A 13,460-nucleotide genomic window follows, 5' to 3' on the forward strand; every position below is an offset into this window, starting at 1 on the left:
AAGGTAATAAGAACAGTATACTAACTAAACAGTTTTGACATTTACCTCTCTGGGCCTCAGTTCCCTCTTCTGTAAAATAAAGGGATTGGACTATCTGATCTCTGAGGTCCCTTCCAACTCTTACATCCATTAACTATGAACACTACAACTGTCAAATATTAGAATAGAAATCTGTTGGAAATACTGAAATCCTTTTTTCCCTCCCTGCTTTTACTTTATTAAATTTAAATTGTCTGATTCTCCTTATACTTCTGGGAAGAGCAAATGGTTAGTTGTGGTCAATTCCTTCCAAATGATTATCTTTCAGAACAAGTATGAGTTACTGCCATCTAATATAACATCCCTTTTAAAAATGGAGAAGCATGACACTTTCAAGGTGCTACTGCTAAAAGGTTTTCAGCAATTACTACAACCCTGGTTGTTTAGTGAGATAAATATCAGAAGTCAGTCTAGGAATTTGCAAGAGGAAGTGTTTTGATACTATTGCTTAGCAAAAATATTGGTGCATTCAATCCACTTGTAAATTTAAACTGCACCAAGGGAAAGCAAATGAGCTTACATAATCTAGGGAGCATAGGAAATATTAAAATAAATACTTCATGTTGTTAAAGCAGAGATGACATCATTTCCAAGGTATTTTTTCTCCTTTAAAATTGCAGACTACTTTGACAGCAGTATTTGAAAGGCCAGTAAGAGTTAGGAAGAATTATTAGGCATAGGAAAGATTCTAGCCCTCTGGCAGCTCACATGTTACCCTGTGTTTACTGGGCATCAGAACTGCTGTTTTAACTCAGGAATTCTTTGAGATGTAAAGATGAGAGTACATTGCTGGGTGTAGGATTAGGGAACCCCAAAGAATCTGAGGGTATATTGTAGGGTAGAGGACATTCCTCAAAGGGAAGAAACTTGGAAGATGGTTTCCTTGCCACAAACATAATCATGTGGATTTTAAGAAGTGTAGATTCTGGGGGCAGCTAGGTGGCACAGTGGATAGAGCACTGGCTCTGGATTCAGGAGGACCTAAGTTCAAATCCTGCCTCAGACACTTGACACTTACTAACTGTGTGACCCTGGGCAAGTCACTTAACCCTCATGGCCCCAGCCTCCCCCCCAAAAAAGTGTAGAATGATAGAAGACTTTTTACACAGAGTTATAAAGTGTTAAAGTGAGCCAATATGCATCAGCACAAGGTAATGGGTTGTGGTGGTGCTGTTTTGTTTTGTTTTGTTTTGTTTTGTTTGGGGGGGGGGGGTTAAATTTCACAATTAAGTAAGCCGAAGATTTTTAGGAAGCATTATATTTTTAGGCCCAAATAGTGATCTGTACTAGAATTTTCCAGAAAGTCAAATCCAGGCATGTGACAAAGGACTGCCACAACTATAATTCCATGTGAGTAACATGTAAATAGTATTTCTCTCTATAAACAGTATAGTCTGTTTTTAGGCAGTTTTTGAGGCACCATAGTGCTATTGCAGCCCTTTCTTCATTTTTCTCTTTACTTTTCTTCTTCCCTAGCTTTTATAACTAACAGAGAGTACACAATTAAAACATACAACTGAAAGTGGAAGAGCCCCAGAAACAGGAGGAGAGGGAGAGAGAACATCAGAAGTATTTTCTAGGAATGTGATAGTCCAGTGGACCTGTTTGGAGAATGGAACCCGAAAGTGCCTGAAATATTTGGTGCTAAGAACATATTGAGTTTTAGTGTATAAGCTATAGGGACAAAAGAATGTTGAATTCCTTCCCTGTAAATGATAGCTGTTTTTTGTTTTTAAAAATTATTTCATCTCAAATCTTTTGTTGTTGTTGTTTTCGTTTGGGTTTTTTTGGGGGGGTTGTTGGTTTTTATTATTATTATTGTTATTATTATTATTATTATTATTATTATTATTATTATTATTATTATTATTATTTTGTCAAGTCTTTTGTATACAATAGTAGAATGACTTCACCCTGGTTTAAAAACAGCTCTATAGCAGAAGTTCTTTCCGAGCGCGCGCTTGAGCATGTGTGTGTGTGTGTGTGTGTGTGTGTGTGAGTGTATGTGAGTGTGTGAGATGGGCCCCTTTGGCAATCTGGTGAAGCCTATGGATCCATTCTCTCTTCTATAAGGATTCTGCACATAATAGTTGCAAACACCAATGGTAAACATACGTCTCCCTTTTTAAATTTATATTGACAATTAAGGTGTCATTAAAAAATTATCTCTGTGGTTACATCTATGAAGGATGATCTTGCAATATATTTTTGTTGGAGGAAAGCTTTTACAATGTTATTTTGCTTTACTGAGTCAAATACTTTTATAAGGGGGGAGATTGTTGTTGTTTGTCCATCATTCTTGTATGGATCTCTTTTCTTTTTTTTTTTTTGGTGAGGCAATTGAGGTTAAGTGACTTGCCTAGGGTCACACAGCTAGTGAGTGTTGAGTGTCTGAGGCCGGATTTGAACTCAGGTTGTCCTTCATTCTTGAAGAGAACTATGACAGATGTCATGACTTGCACTGAATTGGATTTAAGTGGGGAAGGGCTGTGCAAATTCACCAGCCTTACTTGCTTCTTCAGAGACCTCTGGGTCCAGTGGCAAAATATGTCATCAGGATGACTGGAGATGGCCCCAGATGTTTAAGGCAATAGGGGTTAAGTGACTTGTTCAGGGTCATACAACTAGTACGTTTAAGGTGAGATTTGAACTCAGGTCCTCCCAACTTCAGGGCCAGTGCTCTATCCACTTCACCACCTAGCTGTGCAAAGGGGAGAGATTACTGACAAACAATAAATGCTATGGAATCTGATATTCTTTCCATCCCTCAATAAATTGTGAAAATCTGCTTTGTTCTTGAAAATCATCTTTAAAAACCTGTTTCTTCCCTTATCCTTGGAGAATATAGACTCTTCAAGGTTAGGGACTCTTTCCTTTTTTTTTTTTTTTAAACATGCCTATCGCCTAGAACTCTGACTTATACATAGATATTTAATAAATTTGTGTTGACTTGAATTTGCATTCATTCATTCATCAAGAAATATATTACATGCACACACATATAGATCATTCTTATGTAGTTTTTAACAGATGAGAAGGTAGGCCTGTAGTTTACTAGTTGTTGCTAGATTTTTGGTCACTTTTTTAATAGTAATACTATCCATAACCTTTTCCATTCATATCTGAATATAACATTGATAATATGTTGAAAATCAACCCCTTGGTGCTTCTAAAGCTATGTCAATGCAAGTTTGTGGTCTTCTATTTGTATTTGGTCAGGACCAGCCACTCCTTCCATAATTTCATTTTAAATACCTTTTCCAATTTCTGGTATAGTATATCAGATAATAAGGTGTTAGAGTCCAAATTTGTGTTTCTGTTCTGAACAGTGATAATAGATCACTCTAGCAGCACTAAAAATTTATTCCATTTGGCATCTATTGTCCTTTCCTCTTCATCTATAAATGCTCTTTGGTTGATATCCTTAGGACGGGACTTTCTTTTGCCTCTTTTTGTATCCCAAATGCTTTGCACAGTGCCTGGTACAAAGTAAATACTTAATGTTTATTGATTGATTTAATATTTCTCTCTCATGCCAAAGTTTCTGTAGCCCCTTTTCCCTCTTTACTGCTTTTCCCCTTTTGAAGTCCCAGATAAAATTTCACCTTCTACCGAAATACTTTCCCAATCCCTCTTAATTTTAGTGTCTTCCCTCTATTTCCTATATGTCCTACAGATAGCTTATTTGTATAGCTGTTTGCTTCTTGTCTCCCCTATTAGATTGTGAGATCTTCCAGGACAAGGACTATATTTTGCCTTTCTTTGTATGCTCAGCACTTAACACAGTGCCTGGCCTATAGAAGGTGCTTAGTAAATACATATTGACAGACTGAAGTGATGCAAATCATAATCTTTTACCATCCCCCATGAAATGTTTTACAGATGACATTGTACTCAAATCCACTGTCCTCCTTGAATACCATTTTGCAGGGTGATCAGATGTTTGCTGGCTGAGGTAGTTTTTTTAGTCTCCTCATTGTGGTAACCATTTTGCACTCAACTTCTCTTAAGAAATAGTGACAGAATAAATATCTTTGTTATAGATTAGGGACATGGCAATCTCACAATTCACAGCACTAGATATTTTGGAGAGAAACTTCAAGTTTGTAAAACTCACTACAATTGGTTCATAGAGCATTCTGGGTAAGAAGAAGGTGAAAGATGACAGAAGTCACAAGGCAGTATCACAAATAAATTAGGATTCATATTGATCCCAGCATTCATATTGTTCTGCCAGCTGTGTGGTACAGTTTGTATTTCAATGGAGTTAGGAAGACCTGAGTTCAAAATCAGTCTCAGACACTTACTGTGTGACCCTTGGCAAGTTAAATCACCTCTGTCTGCCTCAGTTCCTCAGCTGTAAAATGGAGATAATAATAGCACCTATCTCCACAGGGTTGTTGTGAGGGTCAAATATGATATTTGTCATGCACTTAGAACAGTGCCTAGCACATAGTAAACACTATGTAAGTGTTGTAACTTATTATTGTTGTTGTTACTATTATCTGATCTCACCTTGACTGAAAGCAGTTTCTTGCTTCTCAAGTATCTCATAACATTTTATCTATGTAGCACTACTCCTTTGCACTTATAGAATAGTACAGAATATATTTATGTTCATGGTTTATCCCTGTATTGGCAGAGAGAGAGGAGAAAAGAATCTTTATTTTCCTTAAAAAAAATATGCCGGGGGCAGCTAGATGGCGCAGTGGTTAAAGCACCGGCCCTGGATTCAGGAGTACCTGAGTTAAAATCGGGCCTCAGACACTTGACACTTATTAGCTGTGTGACCCTGGGCAAGTCACTTAACCCCCATTGCCTGCAAAAAAAAAAAAATAATAAAATAAAATAAAAATATGCCTCATGTGTCAGCTCTTACCTAGGTTTTTCCCTCAGTGGGTAATACCCTACCTCCTGAACCTACTTCATATAACTGTACATACATTATAGTTACTTATCTGGATCAGATCCTTCCTCTACTCTCCTCCTAATATATACTCCCAATGTTTGTTGTTGTACTCCCAGTGCCAGAAACATAGTAGGTGCTCAATAACTTTGTTGAATTGAAGTTTCATCTTCTCTTCACCAACACCTATTTCATTTCTGACTTTGACTTCCAAGATTTTGTCCTTTATGCCTCTTCTTTTGGCTTTCCATTCTTTAGCTCATCAATCTATAAGCTCCTTGTGGGCAGGAGCCATGCATTGTGTTATTTTAGTTCATCTTTGTGCTCCCAATATCTGGCATATAATATGTGCTCAATAAAAGTTTATTGAATTGCATTCTGCCTGCCCTGGTGTGGTTCCCTTAAGGGTCCTAGTATGACGGATACTTTGTATTCCTTCCCCCATAAATCGTGGTTCTTCTCAGTCCCTTTTATTAGGTTCTGGCTATGTGACATGGGGAAAGAAGATTAAAACCGTCAGATCCAGTCAGCCATATCCTCTGTAGCTTGTCTGTATTGTAAAACTACTTGATATGGCCCCAGTTACTCCTTATGCTGCTCACACATTTTGATAGGACCCAGGTGATAAATTAGATGGCCAAATAGTCTCTCTTTGGTAGCCTTTCCTGCTTATTCTCTACATTTCAATCCCCTTTTCTGGATTTTCTTTCCCTCTAGTGATTTATCTGTGCTTGTCCCCTCCCCTCTCCAAAAACACAAAAACAAATCCTTTTAATCCTTTGATTTCCAGACCTTTTTCTTTTATTTCTCTACCACCCCCACCACCCCCACCCCTTTCCTAGCTTCCAACTATAATCTAGTCTCTTCCCTTTTTTTCTTATCATCTCTTTTGTCTCATCATTCTTCTTCATATTTTCCATTAATATTCCACATATTCTTTCTTTTAACTTATTTGTTAGTCACTCCCTTCCCTCCTTGTTCTCCTCCTCATTCTTTTTCTCCCCAAAGCGGTCATTTTCTCATCTTCATGTGCTTTTCTTTAAGCTTTAACCTTCCCTCCAAAGTCATCTTTATAACCATTCCTTGCCTGTTGCTTTGTCCAGGGCTGGTGAAAAAAAATAATAATAACTTTAGTGAATCACTGGGGACCCAAATTATATTTTAAACATCATTTTGCAAGGCTGTCTCAGTAGGCGTCTTCAGTGCCCTGTGTGTCCCTTTTCTGATCCCACTGTGAAAACCTGATTGGCAGTTGGTGAAGGGCAGGGATCTGCTGCCTGGCACTCACAGGAGACCCCGCAGGAGGTGCACAGTGCCATTGTAGAGGAATCGCAGCCAAGCCAGCACAAGGTGGGGGACCAGATGTCTCCCGATTATGTTCCATTGAAATCCAAACAAAACCCCAGGTTCAGGATCATTTCCCTGGGACTACCCAGTGGGAAACTGGCCCTATTCCAGACTCTCACAACAGCTGGTCACCCCATGCTAAGATGTATGTGCCTTGCAGAAAACTTTACCTGGGTGTTATTGATTGGTTTTTGTAAAGCAATCAGACAGCATTGGGCAGACTCAAAGTATATTGCTCTTCACTGAAAATAGAAAAAGGCAGTATATCACTGAACACACTGGCAGTCTGATTAGAGGCTGGGGAGCTGTGAGAAGGATGCATTTTCCCTTTTATTTATACCACCCATATTAACCTTGAGACCGAGTACAGACACTTGCAGATTTCCAATTACGAGGCTGTACCCTGTGTTACAAGGCTGAGCCCACCCTTGGAAATGAATAGTAATAAACAAGCTTACAAAGAATACCATCAAAAGAAAAATCATGCTTCTGTTCTGAATAACCTCATCCACGTTGAGAGCCCTGAGTGTCTTTCCAAAATCTCATTTATTTGTCATCATCCAGGCTGTTTGAATTTGTGTCTTTCCACTTTGCTCTTCCAGTGATAGTGAAATACGATCCTGGTCAGTTTCATTTTCTGGTTCTCTAGATGAAAAAAAAAAACAAACCTTAAGTCATAGAATTTCAAAGCTGGAAGAGATTCTGTAGTCCATTAGAGATCAACTACTCCAGCCCCCTCCTTTTACAAATAAGGAAACTGAGGCTCAAAAAGATGAAGAGGCTTGCCCAAGGTGACACAATGAGCTAGAATTGGAGGCAGGAGTACAAGTCGGATCACCTCTTTGTTTACTATGATTTGAACCACCAGAGAAGGTTTTAATTTAAAAATAAAAACAGGCAAGCAAAAAATGCCTTGTGCTAAAATAAAAGGTCATGGAATCATTTCTAGTCATATCAAATCTTGATTAAACATTTATTCCAAACCTAAAGCCAGGGCCTATATTCCACGCACTGCCTTTATCATGGGCTGCTCCTGCTGTTCCAATCACCTGATAAGGTCTTTTGGCTGGCAAGCAATCCACAGTCCAGATTCTCAGACCTCACATTGAGATTTTGGAGCCAATCCTCTTCCATTAGAAACAAACAGACAAAAATTGTTTCCATCCTCCCCACCTCCCCCAGAGGAATGTGCTAAAGCCTTCTTCCTCTTTAACATGGATATAATTTAAACTTGGCAATAAAGACCATCTACCTAGTTCAGTAGAGAAAAATTTCTGAAACAGAGCCCTATAAAGTGACCTTTTACTCTCCTCACGACTGTTTTAAATAATTTATATCAATAGCTATTGATTTTGTTGTTCGGTTGTTTCTGTTGTGTCTGACTGTGACCTCATTTGGGATTTTCTTGTCTAAGATACTGGAGTGGTTTCCCATTTCCTTTTCCAGCTCATTTTTTATAGATGAGGAAACTGAGGCAAAGAGGGTTAAGTGACTTGCCCAGGGTCACACAGCTAGTAAGTGCTTAGCGCTCTTATCTACTGAGCCACCTAGCTTTGCCGAAATATTTCAGGAAAAGGGCCCTGTAATATAAAGTGACCTTTTACTCTCCTCATGACTATTTTTAAATAATTTATATCAATAGCTTTTGATTTTACATTACCTTTGTTTTTTTCAGGAGTAGAGCAGAGGGGTGGAGTGGGACAAATACGTGCCTTCTTCAAGAGCTAACCCATGTAGCAAATTATTTTTTTTAAAGCGAGAAGAAAAAAGTAGTTAGGCAAAACTAACCAACAACACATCACTTGCCTTTGACAATGTATGTAATGTTTCACATCTGCCATCTCCTGAGGTGCATTTTCTTTATAAATTATACATTGTGTTCATTTAAGTCTTGCCATGCTTCTCCATAGTCATCCTGTTGTTTATTTCTTATAGCACAGCAATATTCCTTTATATTCACATGCCACAAATTGTTTAACCATTCCCCAATCAACAGGCATCTCTTTTGCTTCTAATTCATGTTTACCTGCATTCAAATTTGGCATCAGACTTACTAGCTTTGTTGCTTGACCTCTGCTTCCCTCAGTGTCTTCAACTGTAAAATGCAGTTTCTCACCTGATTGCACTTCTTGGGGACTTGTCTGACTTTTTTCATCATGCCCCACAAAGCTCATCATTATCCTGCTAGATCCCATCAGTCTTGGGACTCCACCTCATCACCGCCCTGTCCTTCAGATTGGAAGGTGGAGCTATGAACTCCAAAACTTCCCTGTAAGGAGGGAAGGAACTCAGCTTAGAACATCTCTTCATTTCTCAGCTGCATGTGCACTACTTTGGAACTTCTCTGACTTTCCTACCATGACCCCCTCCATCAGGGATCTTCCCCCACCACCCACCCCCAACTTTGCAGAAGCTTTTCAGTTCCTTTTATGTGTTGTTTTCTCCCATTAGGTTGTAAGTTCTTTGAGGACAGGAACTTTTTTTTTTTTTAATCCCCAACATTTAGCACTGTACTTGGAATATAGTAAGTGAATTAATAATAATGATGGGTGACTAATTGGCACAGTAGATGGTCAGGTCAGGTCAGGAAGACCTGAGTTCAAATCCATCCTCAGACATTTACTAGCTGTGTGATTCTGGACAAATCACTTAACGCTGTTTGCCTCAGTTTCCTCATCTGTAAAATGAGCTAGAGGAGAAAATGGAAAACCACTCTAGTATCTTTCCCAAGAAAACCCCAGATGGGGTCACAAAAAGTTAGAAGAGACTGAACAACTAAACAAAAAAAACAATAATAATACTTTTGTTTATATGGGGCCTTTATTTTATCATTGGTCTCTTTGGAATCCTGTACTTAGTAGTCTTCTCTATGACTTTTTAAAAGTCAGTAAGGGGGGCAGCTAGGTGGCACAGTGGATAAAGCACTGGCCCTGGATCCAGGAGGACCTGAATTCAAATCCAGCCTCAGACACTTGTCACTTACTAGCTGTGTGACCCTGGGCAAGTCACTTAACCCTCATTGCCCCGCATGAATGAATGAATGAATGAATGAATGAATGAATGAATGAATGAATGAATGAGTAAATAAATGAATGGTCATCCAGGCTATGCTTCAGTGAGAGGGTACCCTCCATGTCCTCATGCAGTTTATTTGACTATGGGAAAATTCTAAATGTTAGGAAGTTCTTTATACCAAATCTAAATATACCTCTTTGAAACTTTCAATTGTTCTTCCTAATTCTGTCTTTTTGGGTCGAGCACAACAAAATTTTCTGCTTCCTCATGACGTTTCTTCAAATACTTGAAGACAATGCTCAAGGTTTTCTGAAGTCTTAGAAATAAATTCCTATCTTCTTTCTCCACTGTATACCTGCAGACCACCCAGGTTCTCCCTAAATTGTAAGTATAATGGGAAGAAAACTGGACCTGAAATCAGAAGTTCTTGGTGTGAGCACTTTCCCCAGTGGTAAATGAATGCTTAAATAATCATGAGCATTTCATCCCTCTGAGCCTCAGGTTCCTTATTTGCAGAATGAAGATGATATGTGCACTGGCCACTTCAAAGAGACATGGTAAAGAAAATGTCCTGCAATTTTTAAAGAGCTGTATAAATGCAAAATATGACTATTGTTATATGCATGGATTACAGAAGACAAGAGAGAAGAAGAATTTTGGTCAGGGTTCTGAAAGCAGCTCTTAAAATAGTAGTTCCTGGGGCAGCTAGGTGGCGCAGTGGATAAAGCACTGGCCTTGGATACAGGAGGGCCTGAGTTCAAATCCAGCCTCAGACACTTGACACTTAACTAGCTGTGTGACCCTGGGCAAGTCACTTAACCCTCATTGCCCTGCAAAAACAACAACAACAAAAAAAAGTAATTCCTACTAGAAAGAATTTGCATTTTCAGGTTCTCTACAACACTAATTAAATAATCATTGATTGTTGTCTTGGCATAAAATCCCATTTCTTTGTACTACTCTGTTGGTGATGAAATAGAAGGAACTAGCTAGAGTATTCACTAAGATACTAAAAGGAAGTCTTCTAAGATGGTAAAAAAAATGGAGCTCTTTGTAAAAAACAAAATACATGCCCATTGATTGGGAAATGTATAAAAGAATTGTGAAACATGAGTATAATGGAATATTGCTGGGCTATGAGAAACAATAAATGTGATGGATACAGAGAAACATGGAGATACCTAGGAATTGATGCAAAACGAAGCCAAACCGGGAAAACAGTGTGCATAATAATTAAGACAATGTAAAAAGAAAGAGCGATAACACCAACAACTAAACAATAAAAGCTAAATGCTGTGCCGTGTGACCCTGGGCAAGTCACTTAACCCTCATTGCCCCGCCAAAAAGAGAGAGAGAGAGAGAAGCTAAAGGCTGTGAAATTATAATAATGAAGCTTAACCTAAAGAAAATAGAAAAATATACTTCCTTCCTTCCTTCATCAAAAAAATATTTATTAAGAGCCTAGCATGTACCAGTTCACTATGCTAGATGCTGGGAATGGAGAGACAAAAATGGAATAGTCTTCTTCCTTGAGGAACTTACATTCTATTTTGGAGGAGAAGGGCAGACAACATATAGCATTATATACATGGCTAATGTATATTATATATACACATCTGAATATTTTTATTGTTCAGTCATATATGACTCTGTGACTCCATGGACCATGGCACGCCAGACCCTTCTATCCTCCCCTACTATCCCTGGATAAGCTAACACCAGAGTGTCAAGGGCTCAATTTCCTTTAAAACTGAGTACAGTTTGTTGTCTATAGTAGGCACTTAACAAATGCCAAATGAGTGAATGAATATTAGAAAGGCTAGAATACTGTATTTGAAATTTTTTAAAAAAGACCCAAATTCAAATACTGCCTCTAAAATTTCTAACTATGAGATAGTAGGCAAGATATGTAACTTATTTGTGCTTTCTCAGCTACAAAATGGGAATAATAATGCCTTAATCCTTGCCTCCCACAGTTGTTCCGAAGTTGAAATGAGCTTTTACATGTAAAGCATCTTACAGACTTTGACGAATTATATATGTTTCTTTTTATTAATGATGGATAAAAGAACAGAATTGCCATAAAGTACCAATGGAGGTGTAGGGGAGGAGTATGTTCATCCTAATTGTCATCAACCTCAAAGATTAAATTTCAGATATCCTGGTGTCTCCTAATAGGCTGCTCTGGATCCATGAATATATAGCAAGGCCTTTCTTGAATCTGTTTATTCCACTTATGCCACTTCTTGGGGCAATATGCTGCATATTATATTTCATATTATAATATACTTGGAGTATAATGCTTGGGTAATATGTTCCATAAGTATGCCGCCTATGGGAAAGAGCACTTCCTTTATTTGTGCTAATTATACCTCTTTAAGGTTTCAAATGGTGGTATCCCCACATTCTGGTAGACCAGCGTCTCTTGGATAAGTTGTTGGTCTTATCCATAACTTTTTTGATTTTATACATTTTGATCATTCTTTTCCCACTCTTACTCCTTCAACTTTGCTTATACTTAAAGCTGAGATCATTAGTGCTTTCTATGGGTTCTGAAGTAGAGATGGGGGTTTCCACCAGTCCAATTCCCTTTTGGATTGTTTTTAAGCACAAAGACATTTTGTCCTTGAGACAAATACTGGTCCAGTAAATGATCTAGGTGACAGGGTACTTAGCCCATTGCTTGAAACATTTTTGTTATTGTTCATTCATTTCAGTTGTCTCCAACACTTCGTGAACCCATTTGGGGTTTTCTTGGCAAAAATACTGGAGTGGTTTCCCCTTTTCTTTTCCAGCTCATTTTATAGATGAGGAAACTGAGGCAAACAGGGTTAAGTGACTTGCCCAGGGTCACACAGTGCCTGGCACATTGTAAATGTTTAATGTGGCTATTCCTGCTTGGTTTTCTCATTTCTGTTTTTAGCAGAGGCCACAATTCCTTCATTCTTCTCTTGCTACTCTTACACAGGAGCGGTATTATGCTTCAGGCTTTGAAACAGATGATTTTGATCATACTCAGTGCCATCTCCAGGGGTTCCCAGGGCCAGGCACTAATCTAACAGCTTTCCTATAAAAGAGAGCATCCTCAGCTCCTTCTCATTTTCATCCTGTTCACTGATCACTTCCTGGATGTTAATCATATCCCAGATGCCACCACAAGCAATGAACATGAAGTTGTGATTGTCATTGAAACTCATGACACTAAAGAAGAATTATAGGGAGAAAAGGGAGGGAGAGAAATGCCATTTCATACATAACATTTTGAAGGTGCCTAATCGTGCTAGCCTGTCTTACACAGCATACTTATGCCTACCAGATTGTATTGATTTAGGTTAAGGAGATTCAGCCACAGAGATGAAAATACCTTTAAACTAGAATTTCCATGAATCATTTTTGAAGGGACACAAATTATATTTCACTTTGATCTTGGATGTTGTTGTTTGTTCTTCATTCTCCAAGAGGACAATGACAGATGTCATGACTTACATTGTATTGGATTTAAGTGAGGAAGGGTTCTACAAAGTCACCAGCCTCACTTTTTTCTCCAGAACCATCTGGGTGCGGTAGCAGATGTTATCAGGATGACTAGGGAATGGCCCTGGATGTTTAAGTAGATTGATGACTTGCCCATGGTCACACAGCTAATAGGTGTCTGAGGTGAGATTTGAACTCAGGTCCTCCCAGCTTCAGGGCCAGTGCTCTATCCACTGTACCACCTAGCTGCCCCTCATCTTCGATGACAGCTTTCTAAACTAATTGCCCAAAGCAATTTTGACTCCCTGGACCACCCTTTTCCCATTTTCCAGGGAAGCATGGCTTTTCTGAATTTGCATTTGACTTTTTTCTGAGTTTGGATAAACCAGGGAAAAGGACAGTTAGTGCCTTGAGCTCAAGCCTGACGATTGAGAGAAATGTACATGGCAGGCGGGTCTGCTATATAGTTCATCCCTATATGCCTTACCCAGGAATTGAGAAGCTATAACATGGTAACCAGCTTTAAAGAACATGCTGTAGTGACCATGCTTTAGTTATTTAGAAATCCTATAACATTCCAAGGGGAGTGGGATTATCAGTCAGGCATGACTGTACATTGCATTACCATTGACTTCATCACAAGACCAGGGAATAAGGAAGAAGTTTAAGTGTGCAGATC

At 38.7% G+C, this 13,460-nt stretch overlaps 1 protein-coding gene and 1 long non-coding RNA gene across 3 annotated transcripts in view; one reads left to right on the top strand and one right to left on the bottom strand.

Moving 5' to 3' along the window:
• AIG1 (androgen induced 1) overlaps positions 1-13,460 on the top strand; it is a 327,250-nt gene that overhangs the window by 260,079 nt on the left and 53,711 nt on the right. The window lies entirely within an intron of this gene.
• Positions 6,804-8,545, bottom strand: LOC122755502. The gene is made up of 3 exons (XR_006356393.1): positions 8,409-8,545; positions 7,953-8,016; positions 6,804-6,937 (listed from the first exon to the last, which is right to left on the bottom strand). It is a non-coding gene; the product is annotated as an uncharacterized LOC122755502 (long non-coding RNA).

Source organism: Dromiciops gliroides, chromosome 4 (assembly GCF_019393635.1).
Source record: "Dromiciops gliroides isolate mDroGli1 chromosome 4, mDroGli1.pri, whole genome shotgun sequence".
NCBI lineage: Eukaryota > Metazoa > Chordata > Mammalia > Microbiotheria > Microbiotheriidae > Dromiciops > Dromiciops gliroides.